This window comes from Scardinius erythrophthalmus, assembly GCF_964197995.2.
Source record: "Scardinius erythrophthalmus genome assembly, chromosome: 7".
Classification (NCBI taxonomy): Eukaryota; Metazoa; Chordata; class Actinopteri; order Cypriniformes; family Leuciscidae; genus Scardinius; species Scardinius erythrophthalmus.
The window spans coordinates 32,783,155-32,796,420 of NC_138227.1; the positions used below are offsets into that span (position 1 = coordinate 32,783,155).

Here is a 13,266-nt window from a genome sequence, read left to right on the forward strand (position 1 = left end):
GTTTTAAGAAGTCATATCCACAAGATTCCCTCCTGAGGTCTGGAGATGATTCCTGGGTGGATGGACATGGAAGATTCTTAGGCTACATCTACATTAATCTGAATCAATTTGAAAACAGTTCATACTAGTGTTTTCAAGAGTTTCCCAAAAGTTTCTCATCAAAACTCAAAAAATATTTTACTGCACATGCGTAAAACATAATAAAATCTCACAGAGATGCTTGCTATTATTCTAACATGATCATTTCATTTACAGAATATCCCACTACTTACTGGTACGTCCAGGTCGCACTCAATTGCCAATCCATGTATGGTCTGAAACACAACTGCCCTCATGTTTTGCCACAGGACTGTAATTGCCAGTACATTTTTGCAGTAATGTAATATGAAGATTGTACAAAGTAACACTTATCTTTAGCAACACTGAAGTGAAAAGCACATAGCAAACACATGTACAATTATGTGTCACATGAATAAACATCATGTGGCATCCTTTTCAAATACCTTGGTTTTCAAAGTCTACACTACAAGTTTTCAAATTTATCCAAAAACACCATCTCAGTGTGAACGTAAGGCCAAAATTAGCGTAGACATAGCTTTAGAGGAAGGACAAACAATGTTGGACACCTTGGTGTGAAAACTACCCATGCATACTAGTACTGAAGTTCTTCTTTTAACTCTAACTGACACATTCATGACGTGGAGTCATGTGAAATTCAGTGTTTTAGTCTCTAAGGCTATGTTGGGAACAGCATACTACTAACTATATATATTTTACATTTTATTGGCAAAATGTACTGAACCTACTGCAATACACCTGACTGCTAATTTACATTGTGATGAATAATCTAGAACAGGGGTCAGTAAATGATGGCATGATAGATAATCACTGGCATGTAAACAACTGTGAGAGAGGAGTTTGTTCTACTTTGTTTGCTGCTCTTAGCATTCATATAAAAGAAATGACCGCTATCAGTGTTGGAGATTTTCAACTCAGTATACAGAATCCTTCACATTCCACACACAATTCCCAATGACGGTGGTGTGTGAACTACAACGTTCTGTGGAGTTCAGTAGGGTCACGCTGGAAATCTGTTATTCAAAGTCTTACACCGCAATGATGCACCAAAAAACGGAAACGTTTTTCCTTCGTGTTTTTCGCATACAGACGGCAACGTTGGCAAAACGCTCTCTTGTTCACACAGATCCGTGAAAACGACTAAAAACGCTGAATTCTGCTGCCAGGCCAGTAGTTGCCGATGTCACTCTGTGAAGAAACACTGCACGCCTATAGACTGAACAGGTAAAACACATGCGCATAATGCCATTGTTTTTTAAAAACTTTGAATTCTTTTTCAAAAGCTAGCATTTTGAGGCCCCCAAAACACTGTTGTTGAGTAAATGAAAGTTCAAAACTCATAAAAGGTGTTCTGTGTTTAGTTGAAAACGGTGTCATGTAAACAGCCCCGAATTTAAACCTGAAACTTTTACCCCTGGTTTCACAGACAAGGATTAAGCTATTCCCAGACTAAAATGCATGTTTTAGCTGTTTTAACTGAAAGCAACTTGTACTAACATATCTTAAAATATGCCAGTACCATTGTTTTGTCTCACGATGCACAGCAGTAATTTTTTTTTTTTTTTCTAAGGCATGTTTATAGAAGCTACTTAAATGTCCTAACTGCACTTAGGCCTAATTCTGGCTTAATCTAAGCCCTGTCTGTGAAACCAGGCCTTAGGGTTTTGAAAAGACCTGACAAACAGCTTAAGCTGGTTTAAGATATTAAACATCAGGGATATATTAGCATTCACTCATTATTTGACCGGACAGCCAGAAGTTAAAATTACAGTCAAAATGCAAAATAATCAGAAGAAGATAGCAGGATGTGGCATTAAACATGCAAAGAACGTGCAGCATATGCAGTACAAATGCACAGTATATATTCCATTTTGAACAGAGCCATATTCTTATATAATAACAGATACAGAACGTCATTACAGACTCCAACAAGCAACATTATACAGCAGCCCAGACAAAACCACTGATGGACTTACCGTTCATCAACGCAGTATAAGACACACCAGCAATGCAAAAGCAGAAGTGAACTGGTGCCACTGCTGTGGAATGAATGGAATAAACCATCTACTGGAGAATGGGGGGGAGGAAAGCCAATGTTTTGTTAACATGACCCAGAAAGGGCAAGTCGCTACCGTGGGAGAGGGAAAGCTGCTGGGAACGAGGAACAGATAAACCTCACTTCCGAAAAGGAGACTCCTACCTCGGTTACACGGGTAACTGTGAAACACACGCATATGGGGAAGTTGTAAAATAGTCACTGAAGTTACATTAAACAGCAGTTGTGGACTCAACCACTGATGGATGTTGTGAGGATATGGGATAATGTGGGACGCTAACCATGTGTAACCAGACACCAAACATCTGCATTTGTTTTTGATGCATTGGCAGGAATAAACTTCTTGTTATTGAACAATAAGTTAAAAAGACAGGAAATATGAAATTGCTCAACACGTCCGACGACTTGAGTGCACATCATGTCATAATTATGACTTTTCAAGAGGGCTTGAAAGTGGCATAACACACATTTATTAAAGCAACACTACAGAACTTTTCCTCTTTGGTCCCCCTACAGGTTGGAAGCGGAATTGTCCATTACCGCTGTCGTAAATAATTTCGCCGCCCGCAGCCTACTGTCGCACACACACACGCTCGCTGTTTATCCAGCTCCGGCTTTGGAGTGAACGATGTCCACAGACAAGGTAGAGTATAGCCGCTTTTCCACCGAAATTACCCGGAACAATTTGTCCCAGGAACTTTTTTCCCAGGAACCTTTTTTGCCCCAGACCGGTTGCTTTCTGCGTTTACACCGCGGTCTAAAGTACCGGGAAGGTAAACTGCGCGCAACTGCTCCTCCCAGTCTGCGACGGACAGTAATCAGTTTTGAGCGCCACATTTATAAGTATGAAGGAGATTCAAACTGTGCTGCAGTTATTGGTTTACTAACGAGGTAGGCTAATTAACATAACAAAATAGACGAGCACTGATACTAAAGCGTGTTCAGAAAGCTCGTGTGCGTATAAAATTAGACAAGGTACGTTGTGAGATGACTGGGACGAACGCGCAAAAATTTCCTTTTGCGCAAATACTCTTAAAAAAAGCCTGAACCCCGTCTATCAATCATAAATAGTGACAGTCTTGTAAATAGTTGTTTGTTACCAACCTCAATGCGCTATTTCAATCCTGTTATAGTAAATTTGTAACATGGTTTGCCTTGCAATAGATGACAATGTGTAAACATATAATGACTTAATATTAAAAGCTGTGGCAGAAAAGAGACGAGCACTGATAAAGCGTGTTCAGAGCTCGTAATGCTAACGTTAAATATAAAATTGTATGTTATCAGCTATTGCGGACATTGGCCGTGAGATGGCTGTGACGAACGCGCAGAAAGTTTCCTCTTCCACAAATACCCAAATAATAAAGCCTGAAACTCGTCGCCAGTCCCCCAGTTTTTTTTTTATTAAATTCCATATTTGCAGACAGACAACTTTACTGCATGAAGCCACTTTTTAAAAGGGAGGTTAAAAATAAAGAAAATGCTGCGTGGAGTCATCCAACCAAAATGCGGCGTGAACACAACCAATCAGCTTGTGCAGCGCACAAGTCCCACCCCTGAAAGTTCCTGAACTTTGAAAAAGTACTACCTCGTGAGCAGGGACTATCGGAGGGGGAAATATTTACCCGGAACTTCATTTAGACCCTGGTTCCTGCGGTGTAAACACATCGAGTACCAGCCCAAAGTTCCTAGTTCCTGGGGAAAGTTCCTGCGGTGGAAACGCGGCTTATGTTGCATGATTTTATGAACGTATGATGTATTGCGACGTCGGAAACGAAGAAAAACTAAATAATTACTATTGTAACGCTTGCCGTAAAGCAAGTCAAATTTTTAGTTTCTTATCTCTCATTCGAACTACAGAAACGCGACCCCATCTGGCAAACTTGCATAGTGTGGTTATAGCAGATATAGAGCTGCAAAGCGAATCCAGAAGTGGCTTTCACCGTTATGACTTGATTAACCACTGAAACGATTTTGGAAACATTATTTTAAGGTAAAAAAAGTTCTTTAGTGTTGCTTTAACAGAATTCATGTTTTGACAATGACATGCTAAAATCTTGCCAAATATTCATCTTCATCTGTTACATGTCACACTCGTCTAATCATACAGACGATCAGGCAGCTTGCTGCACTTTTATTCTTCTGCAAACCGTCTTCATTCCAGAAACAGCTGGTATGACTCAATAAGCCTGCTCCTGTTTAGTAAATATTTCTTAAATATTTGTATTGAATATTTCTTTGAAGACACTCATATCTATAACGAAAAACCCTAAAAGTTTACCAGAAAAGCCATATTTTAATAAAAGTTAAAAAATGTCATGTCTTGCATAAGGTAGCATTTTTCATACATCTAGAATAAATTAATGTTTATTCAATTAGTGTTGCAAATTAGTAGTTTTTGCTATAACACTAAAAACAATGTATCTGGTTTGTCCAATGCTGTTGTTATGTCCATAAAAAAAAAAATAAAAAAAAAATTATGTGTACTTACAGTGAACTTACCCATGAACGTACTGTAATGTGGGTTCAGGTTGGGTTAAAGTTTAGGTTCAGTGTTAGTACCTAGTTATAACCCATTTATTGTAATTGCTAAATACATAGTATGTATATTATCATAGTAAGATTACATTCTACAACCTGAAGAAGACTTATGTCATAAAAAAATCAGAGACCAGAGACTTACTGACCTGGATAATATCATATCCTGTTTTTTTTCCACCCAAATATTTATGAAATTTTTACTCGCATCTGACATAAACGTTTCTAAATATATAGTATATGTGTGTATATATATATATATATATATATATATATATATACACACACACAAACTTTTATGTTAGCTGATTTTAATCACAATTAATCGCGATTAATCGATTTGACAGCACTAGTTTTAAGGAATTTTGTTATGTGCTTTTATTACTTTTATTATTTTTTTAACGTTTATATTTAGCTTTATTTTATCGGTTTAGTTTTTAGTTAGTACTTCAGTTTAAACCTTTAATTGAATATACTTTCTTCTATTTCAGCATTATTTCATTGAACAAAAAAACGTTTTAGTTTTAGTTAACACTCACAACACTGCGTCGCACAAGTGGTGTATTAAAGTCATTGTTTTTTATCAATTGTACAGTTTATGTATTTTTTTTATAAATTAACAAATTCAGACAAAACAACAGAGGTGAAAAAAAAACAAAAAAAAAAAAAACACTGAGGGACTCAAAACCTGCCTTGCCACGTATGTATATGTGTGAAAGATACGGTGATGGCTCAAAGGTCAAAGCTCTGTTTAAAGGCCATCATACACTCTCTACTGCCGGAGATCTCACTGCCCATCCCATCGCCATGGCAACAAGGCGCCCATCAAGTGAACTATCACTAATTAAATCAATATGTTCTATATCCTTTCACAGGCTGTTTGACTGTATAGAGAACTCTCTAATCAGAAGCCTTTAGCAAGAACAGCTGTGAGATCCTGTGGGGTCACCACGACTCAAAGAGCGAGAGGCCATTGGTGCATCACGACAAGGAAACACAATGACACACAAACAATAAACAGTAATATGGAGATAATAATAGAGAACACTTACAGTACATGCACATGGAGGTCATGAAACAAGCTATAATTGTTATTTACGAAGGCCTTTTTAAAGCCTTGACGCAATGGAGGAAAAGTGAAGGTCTCTCTACATCAGCCATGGTACTTTTAAAGGTGAACATGATATATTATCTAAATATATTCCAGTGTTATGAAACAGAGGCTGGAGTTTATATTCAAGGTCCTTGAATATTTCAATCCGACATCAAAGCTGGTTCGAATTTCACATGTAAAATAAATCTGCATGTGCTCAGATATCACTAAAACAGTCTTTTAGTGAAAATATACCAAAGGGATGAAACAGTATAAAAATTCTGACTGATACGATACACCAATAATTTACAAATGATATAAAAAATAAAAAATAAATTAATCAATCCATTTTAAATTTACATAATATAAACAATCCAAGTAAATGTAGGCATCTGCTAAAGACTACATTTCACAGTGTAATATAAATAAATATAAAAAATGCATTATTAAAAATATAGGTCCCACTTTATATTAAGTGGTGTTAAGTACTATGTACTTACATCAAAAAATAAGTACAATGTACTTATTGTGTTCATGTTGTATTGTAAAACACTTTTGCTGCTATTGAGGTGTGATACGGGTAAGGTTAGGGACAGGTGTGGTGGATTGGGTCAGTTTAAGGTGTAAGGGAAGGGTCAACTGTGTAATTAGAAATGTAATTACATAAATTAATTACAGCTGCAATTACATGCAGGAATTTTTAAAATGTAAGTACAATGTAAAAACATGTAGTTACACAATAAGTACATTGTATCAAATTATTAATTTCAATGTAAGTTTGTAAGTACATAGTACTTAAAGCCACTTAATATAAAGTGGGACCAAAATATATAATATTAAAACAACCAATTACAGACGTACCTTTACAGAAAATCCTGCTGTTAATGTTTATCATATCTTAAAATCATCATGTTATCAAAATGGACAATTCTTATTTTTTATGGAATAATGCAGTAATTATTATAAATTATTTATCCGTGGACATCAATATTTTTGTTAAAATTGTTGTGCCCTCATAATCTTTAATCAAAATAACTTCCCCTCCCTCTTCTATGATGTGTTTACTGGCATGAGGGCGGGGCAACCTGTCACTCACATGAGATCCACCAATAGTAAACCACTGTCATTGTTCTGCCCTGGCAGCCTTGTCTGTGTTATCTTTGTTTCATGTCTCTATGTTTGTGTTGTGTGTCAGCACATGGCTTTGTCTTTGTTTGTGTTTGCCATGTGCTGCTCTTGTTCCGCCTCCTTGTTTCCCGTTACCACGCCCCCTTGTTTAGCCCTTGTCTAGTCCTCGTTTGCTTGAATGTTTTCACCTGATCCTCATGTTCTGTTCCCTTTATATTGTGTCTTTTTCCTACAGGTCTTTGCTGGTTTGTTTTGTGTGTATGTGGTTCTCACAAATATTCTTTTTGTTTGTAAGTTCCAGTTACTTATTCCTAGAATTAATTTTATTTACTTTATTTTCCCCTTTTGCTAGCTTCAGTTGTTTAGTCCATTTTGTGTTTGCTAGTCGTAGTTGTCTGTTTTTGTTTCTGTTTCCTCTTGTTGTCTTGTCTCTTTGAGTATTGTCCTGGTAAGCCGCTCTAGTGCCGAGTGCTGATTACGTCTCACCTGACCACCCTGTTCTCCTGCCCTATTGTCTGGGACTGTGTTCCTGCCTGTGTTTGTCTTTAATAAATATCAGTCCCTGCTCATTCTGTGCCTGGGTCCTCCCTTCTCTGAATCCTGACAACCACAACCATCCAAAGTCTCACCCTTTATTGTTCTTGTTCAAGAAGCCGTTTGCCTCGGATATACATAACAATAGGGAAGAAAATATAGTTTTGAAAACATAGCAATCGAGTTGAGATTTAACCACTTAATATATTAACACACTCATTAGTTATTTTAAATATTAAATTTCAGTGAGCATTAGATGACGGCAAATCTTTCTAAGGGAATATGACCATGCACAATTAAATACCCAATACACTATGGTCAAAAGTATTGATACACCTGACCATTACAGCAACAGGGACTGTAATGACATTCTAAATACATAGACATTAATATGGGGTTGGCTCCTCCTTTTGCGAGATAGGTCTGACTGCAGAACCGCAGAACCATATGTCATAGCAGTGTGAGGACAACAGCGCCAGCATAACAGTCTGATGCCGGAACCGCATACCATACCTAAACCTACCCATCTCCACCCCCTGATCCCTAAACCCACCCCTAAACCTACCCATCTCCACCCCCTGACCCCTAAACCTACCCCTAAACCTACCCATCTCCACCCCCTGACCCCTAAACCTACCCATCTCCACCCCTGATCCCTAAACCCACCCCTAAACCTACCCATCTCCACCCCCGGACCCCTAAACCTACCCATCTCCACCCCCTGACCCCTAAACCTACCCATCTCCACCCCCTGACCCCTAAACCCACTCCTAAACCTACCCATATCCACCCCCTGACCCCTAAACCTACCCATCTCTACCCCCGGACCCCTAAACCTACCCCTAAACCTACCCATCTCCACCCCCTGACCCCTAAACCTACCCATCTCCACCCCTGATCCCTAAACCCACCCCTAAACCTACCCATCTCCACCCCCGGACCCCTAAACCTACCCATCTCCACCCCCTGACCCCTAAACCCACTCCTAAACCTACCCATCTCCACCCCCTGACCCCTAAACCTACCCATCTCCACCCCCTGACCCCTAAACCTACCCATCTCCACCCCCTGACCCCTAAACTCACCCCTAAACCTACCCATCTCCACCCCCTGACCCCTAAACCTACCCCTAAACCTACCAATCTCCACCCCCTGACCCCTAAACCCACCCCTAAACCTACCCATCTCCACCCCCTGACCCCTAAACTCACCCCTAAACCTACCCATCTCCACCCCTTAGATGCTTTTACCCCGCCCACTTCCGGCATCAGACTGTTAGGCTGGCGCTGTCATCCTCACACTGCTATGACGTATGGTTCTGCGGTTCTGCAGTTGGTTAATATTGCCTTTTGCTGAAGCATTACAATTCCCCCTCACTGGAAGTAAAAGGCCTAAGCACAACCCCTGAAAAACAGCCCCACATCATAATCCCTCCTCCACCACACTTTACAGTTAGTGCAGTTGGGCAGGTAACGTTCTCGCCCATCAGACTGCCAAACAGAGAAGCGTGATTGGTCACTCCACAGAACACGTATCCACTGCTCTGGAGTCCAGTGGTGGCGTGCTTTACACACTCCACCCGACGCTTGGCATGGCACTTGGTTATGCGAGGCTTGCATGCAGCTGCTCGTCCATGGAAACCCAATCCATGAAGCTCCCGCCATGCAGTTTTTGTGCCGATTTTAATGTCAGTGGAAGATTTCAGCGTTGGTGACTTCAGCACTCGGTGACCCCGCTCTGTGACTTTACCTAGTCTTTCTCTTGTGAATGAGTTGCTTCAGTTCCAAAAACGCTTTGCTTTCCAATAATAAAACTTAATGTTGAGCGTGGAATATCTAGCAGGGATGAAATTTTATGAACTGACTTATTGGAAAGGTGGCAATCTATCACAGTACCACGTCTGAATTCACTGAGCTCTTCAGAACGACCCACAAATGTTGGTGAATGCAGACCGCATGACTAGGTGCTTGATCTGATACACCTGTGGCGACCGAATTCAATAAAACTAAGAAGCATGTCCCAATACTTTTGTCCATAGACTGTATATTTTATGCAAACCAAGGCCAGTGCATGTTAGCCAATCAGAAAATGTTCTGATTGTACGAGATGCAGGAGATGACCTAATCACAACAGACCTCATTTACATTTAATATTACTTAAAGAAACAATTGCAAAAAAGAAGGTTGATGTAATTCTAAGAGAAAAAAATTGCCCATATGTGTAAGCTGACGGCCAGCAAGAAACCTACGGCGAGATGGAGACTCACTCATGAGAGTGAGATGGAGAAAAAGAGTAGCCTTACGAGGGGAAGGGAGAGGTTTTCCCAAGTTCCAGGAGTGGTGCGGACCTTTCTCTGTGCGGAATGTGATTGTTTGAAGTGGTTTCCTGAGGAGTGTTTTTGAAAGGAAACAGCTCGGTGGGGGGAAGGCTGGCATAGCCCAACCTCTGCCCCCGAGAGCTAGAAATACCCTCACACTCCTGCCCCAAGAAACCCACCCAAGCCAAGCCAAAGCCACCTTGAAGGGAGGGACCGCCAGCTATACAACAAACTCTCTGAACAGTTATTAAGAGGCTAACGGGGCCACGCACGTTTTAATCAGCCCTCAGAGACCATCCGAAGGAAAGATGAAGTAACAAAGCCTGCTTTGAACAGCCAGCATGGGCATTACTTGAAGCAAGTGAGAAGAATACAGAACAAGGGTGAACAGAAAGGGTGGGAAACAGCGCAAGTCCGAGAGCCAGGCCATCATCGGTCCTGCAGTCGTCCAAATGAAGGTGCTCAGACATTCTGTCGCCAGCAGACGTGGGTGAGGTCCAAGAACAAATAATCACATTCACATACATAATTACACACACAATCTACATTGTCTGACTTGCTAAATATGAGTGCACTCGCAGACGAACGATGACTACAAATATTGTTCATGCAAAAATAGGGCTGCATGATTCGGGAGGGAATCTAATTGTGATTTTTCTTATTAAAAAAATGTATAAAAATTGTTTGTACAGCTACACAATTTGGCAAGGATTTTGTAATTATATATCAACATGGCTATAAAATAATAATAATAATAATAAAAATATAAAAAAATACTAAAATAAAAACAAAACAAGAAATAGTACTATTAAAATGTTACACTGTAAACACTTAAAACAAATTATGTGGACATTTGTATTTATTTATTTATTTTTATTTATTTATTTTACATTACAGCTATAAATATTACTTTTCTTATTATTATGACTGGAAAACACCTAACCTATATATATATATATATATAAAAACAATGTTTGGTAAGGTTTAAGCTTAAAAAAACTTTTTGCTTATGGTCTCAGTTCTACAAAAAATATTCTCCTACTGACTACACTACTGACTTTTTTAGAGGAAGTGAGTGGCACTTTCCAGTTTAATCAGGGCTTTGAGGTGTGACGCACACTCACACACACACACACACACAGACAAAATCTGTAAAATCTTAACAGCAAATGTCAGGGCCTAAGTGACCTCGCCTGATCATTTGAGGAAGTGGAATTCCTCGCAGGGTGTGGATTACACAAACAAAACACACTTACGCACGGAAAAACATTGCCTCGCCGAAAGTGGATATTGAGCAGCTGGGAAAGCTCTGATAAATTGGATGACACCAGATCTGTAATTAGGCCAGTGCTCTACAGAGAAGTGAACTCACAGCAGGGCTGCTCGATTAAGGCAAAAATCATAATCACCATTACATTTGGTCAATATTGTACTCACGATTATTTAACATTATTATTGATCGGCGATATGATCAAAGTCTTATTTCATGATTTGAGTAATTTTAAATATCAGTGAAATTTTCACAATTATCGATACTAGAAAATAACTAATACTAGGTTAACTAATGTAAGAAAAAGTAAACAGTCAGCAATACAATAAGAACAAAGAAACCAATTACAAACAAAACGGACAACAGAACAAAATAGGAATTTCCGTCCGTTTTGTTTTAAGTTTTAGAGTGGTATTCAGATTTAATAATCAAATGTAAAATAACACTGCTTATGTGGCAAGCAGCCATGTAATAAGTGGGATAATGTACATCTGTTGTTTGATTATCATTAATGACAGACTGCAGCAGATTTATTAGGCTGCTGTCACTTTAAAATATAATGTTACACACAAAGTCCATTTGCTTTTCCGCATTCGACTCCGACTCGGAGTGCACACAGAGAAAGCCGCCCGGAGAACAGTGTCTCTTTTGCAGCTTAATGGGCTTTTTTAACACTGTTTAATATCAAACACATCCCGCAGTTTAGCAACAGTAGACTGCATTTTACAACACTCACTTGTTTGGCTGATTTGAATGTTAAGCTAAGGCTTTTAGGGAGGAACGAAAGCGCACTGCTGTAAAGGAAAGGAAGGTGAGCTGGACGGCACAAAAATAATTTTTACCTCGATTATCTTGTTTTCATAATCGTTGGAAGCTAAAATCAAAATCGAAAATGAATTACGATTAATTGCACAGCCCTAACTCACAGACATCATCGAATCAAGTGCCTTTTTGCTTTTGTGTTCTTCATGCTTCTTCAGGCTATTTGCACCTCAAGGTATTGTAGCATTTTATAAAATGGAATAATATTCAGTGTATAAGATTATATTTATTAAAATCATAAGTGCATTTTTCCCACTTTTCTAATATCTTGTTAACTATTATTTAAAATGAACGCCTCACCTAGCTGATGCGCAAGGGGAAAAGAGAGAAGAATGAGTTCAAAAAATGGTGGATTCAAACTCAGGTCAGTCACGCTTTACGCCCCAAGCCACTGATCCTGTTATCAGATTTCTTTTGTAACTTTAGTCTCAATCAGATAATGGTGAACAGGGTTAATAAGCATAGCCTCTGCCAACATGGTTTTGCACTGAGTGTAAATAAATACTCCCTTCATTCCGCTCATTAAAAGTATTGTGTTTCGAAGATTAATGAAAATCTTATGGGTTTGGAATAATGTGAGGGTGACAGAATAAAACATTTTGGGTGAACTATGCCATTAAGTATCCATATGCCTGATTTCTGTGCCACTTATGATACCAAGTACAATCAAACACACACACACAAAGATTTTTCCATCCCAAAATATGGATAATGCCTGTCTGTGCAAAACTCTCCACCACTTGTGTTTTAGGTGGTTGTTAATGTGTTTCTAAGTGTTTTTTGGTGTGTTTCTACTTGGTTGTTTTTACATTGTTCTAAATGAATCAGCTTAAAAGATAAATCTAATCAATCTAATAAATTTATTTTCAGCTATGCTCTGTCAAAAGTCATAAATCAACTGGTGTGGGGTGACCAGAGGAGAACAGTGCTTCATCTTTAAGTGGGAATATTCTCGCCGATATGTTTGCTTCTGCTTCATCTTTTTCTATAACTGTAAGATGTGATGATTCATTTATTATTATCTCATGTAAAACAATTACATATGGCTCTATGTATGAAATTACCTGTTTGAATTCTTAAGAAATACTATAAACAAAATCTTTTAACTCCTTGGCCGATCAACAGATTGTCCCGCCCCAAACTCACACCACTGGACCGCTAAAAAACAGAAATATATATTTTTTTTAAATCACAGAGTTACAGATTTTCAGGAAGTCAACCTACCAATGGCTTATAGTCGCTACATATTACACCTTCCTTATTGTAACGCAATTACAAAATGCTACGAATCTAATAGAGCGAATACTAGTGGGTGAGAGGGCAAAACAAGGGTGAGAGAGCAAACGAGAGAGAGAGAGAGAGAGAGAGAGAGAGAGAGAGAGAGAGAGAGAGAGAGAGAGAGAGAGAGAGAGAGAGAGAGAGAGAGAGAG

The 13,266-nt window shown here is 38.9% G+C and overlaps 1 protein-coding gene across 4 annotated transcripts in view; it reads right to left on the reverse strand.

The window, feature by feature from the left end:
- The window catches only part of ece2b (endothelin converting enzyme 2b), a 71,474-nt gene that overhangs the window by 41,813 nt on the left and 16,395 nt on the right, over window positions 1-13,266 (reverse strand). The window contains exon 1 of one of the 4 annotated variants that reach the window (XM_081370114.1): window positions 2,055-2,090. The exons of the other annotated variants lie outside the window; for them this stretch is intronic. The gene's annotated coding sequence lies outside the window, so the exon portion shown is untranslated. Of the gene's footprint in view, window positions 1-2,054; window positions 2,091-13,266 lie in introns of those variants that run through there. 4 annotated transcript variants of the gene reach the window in all.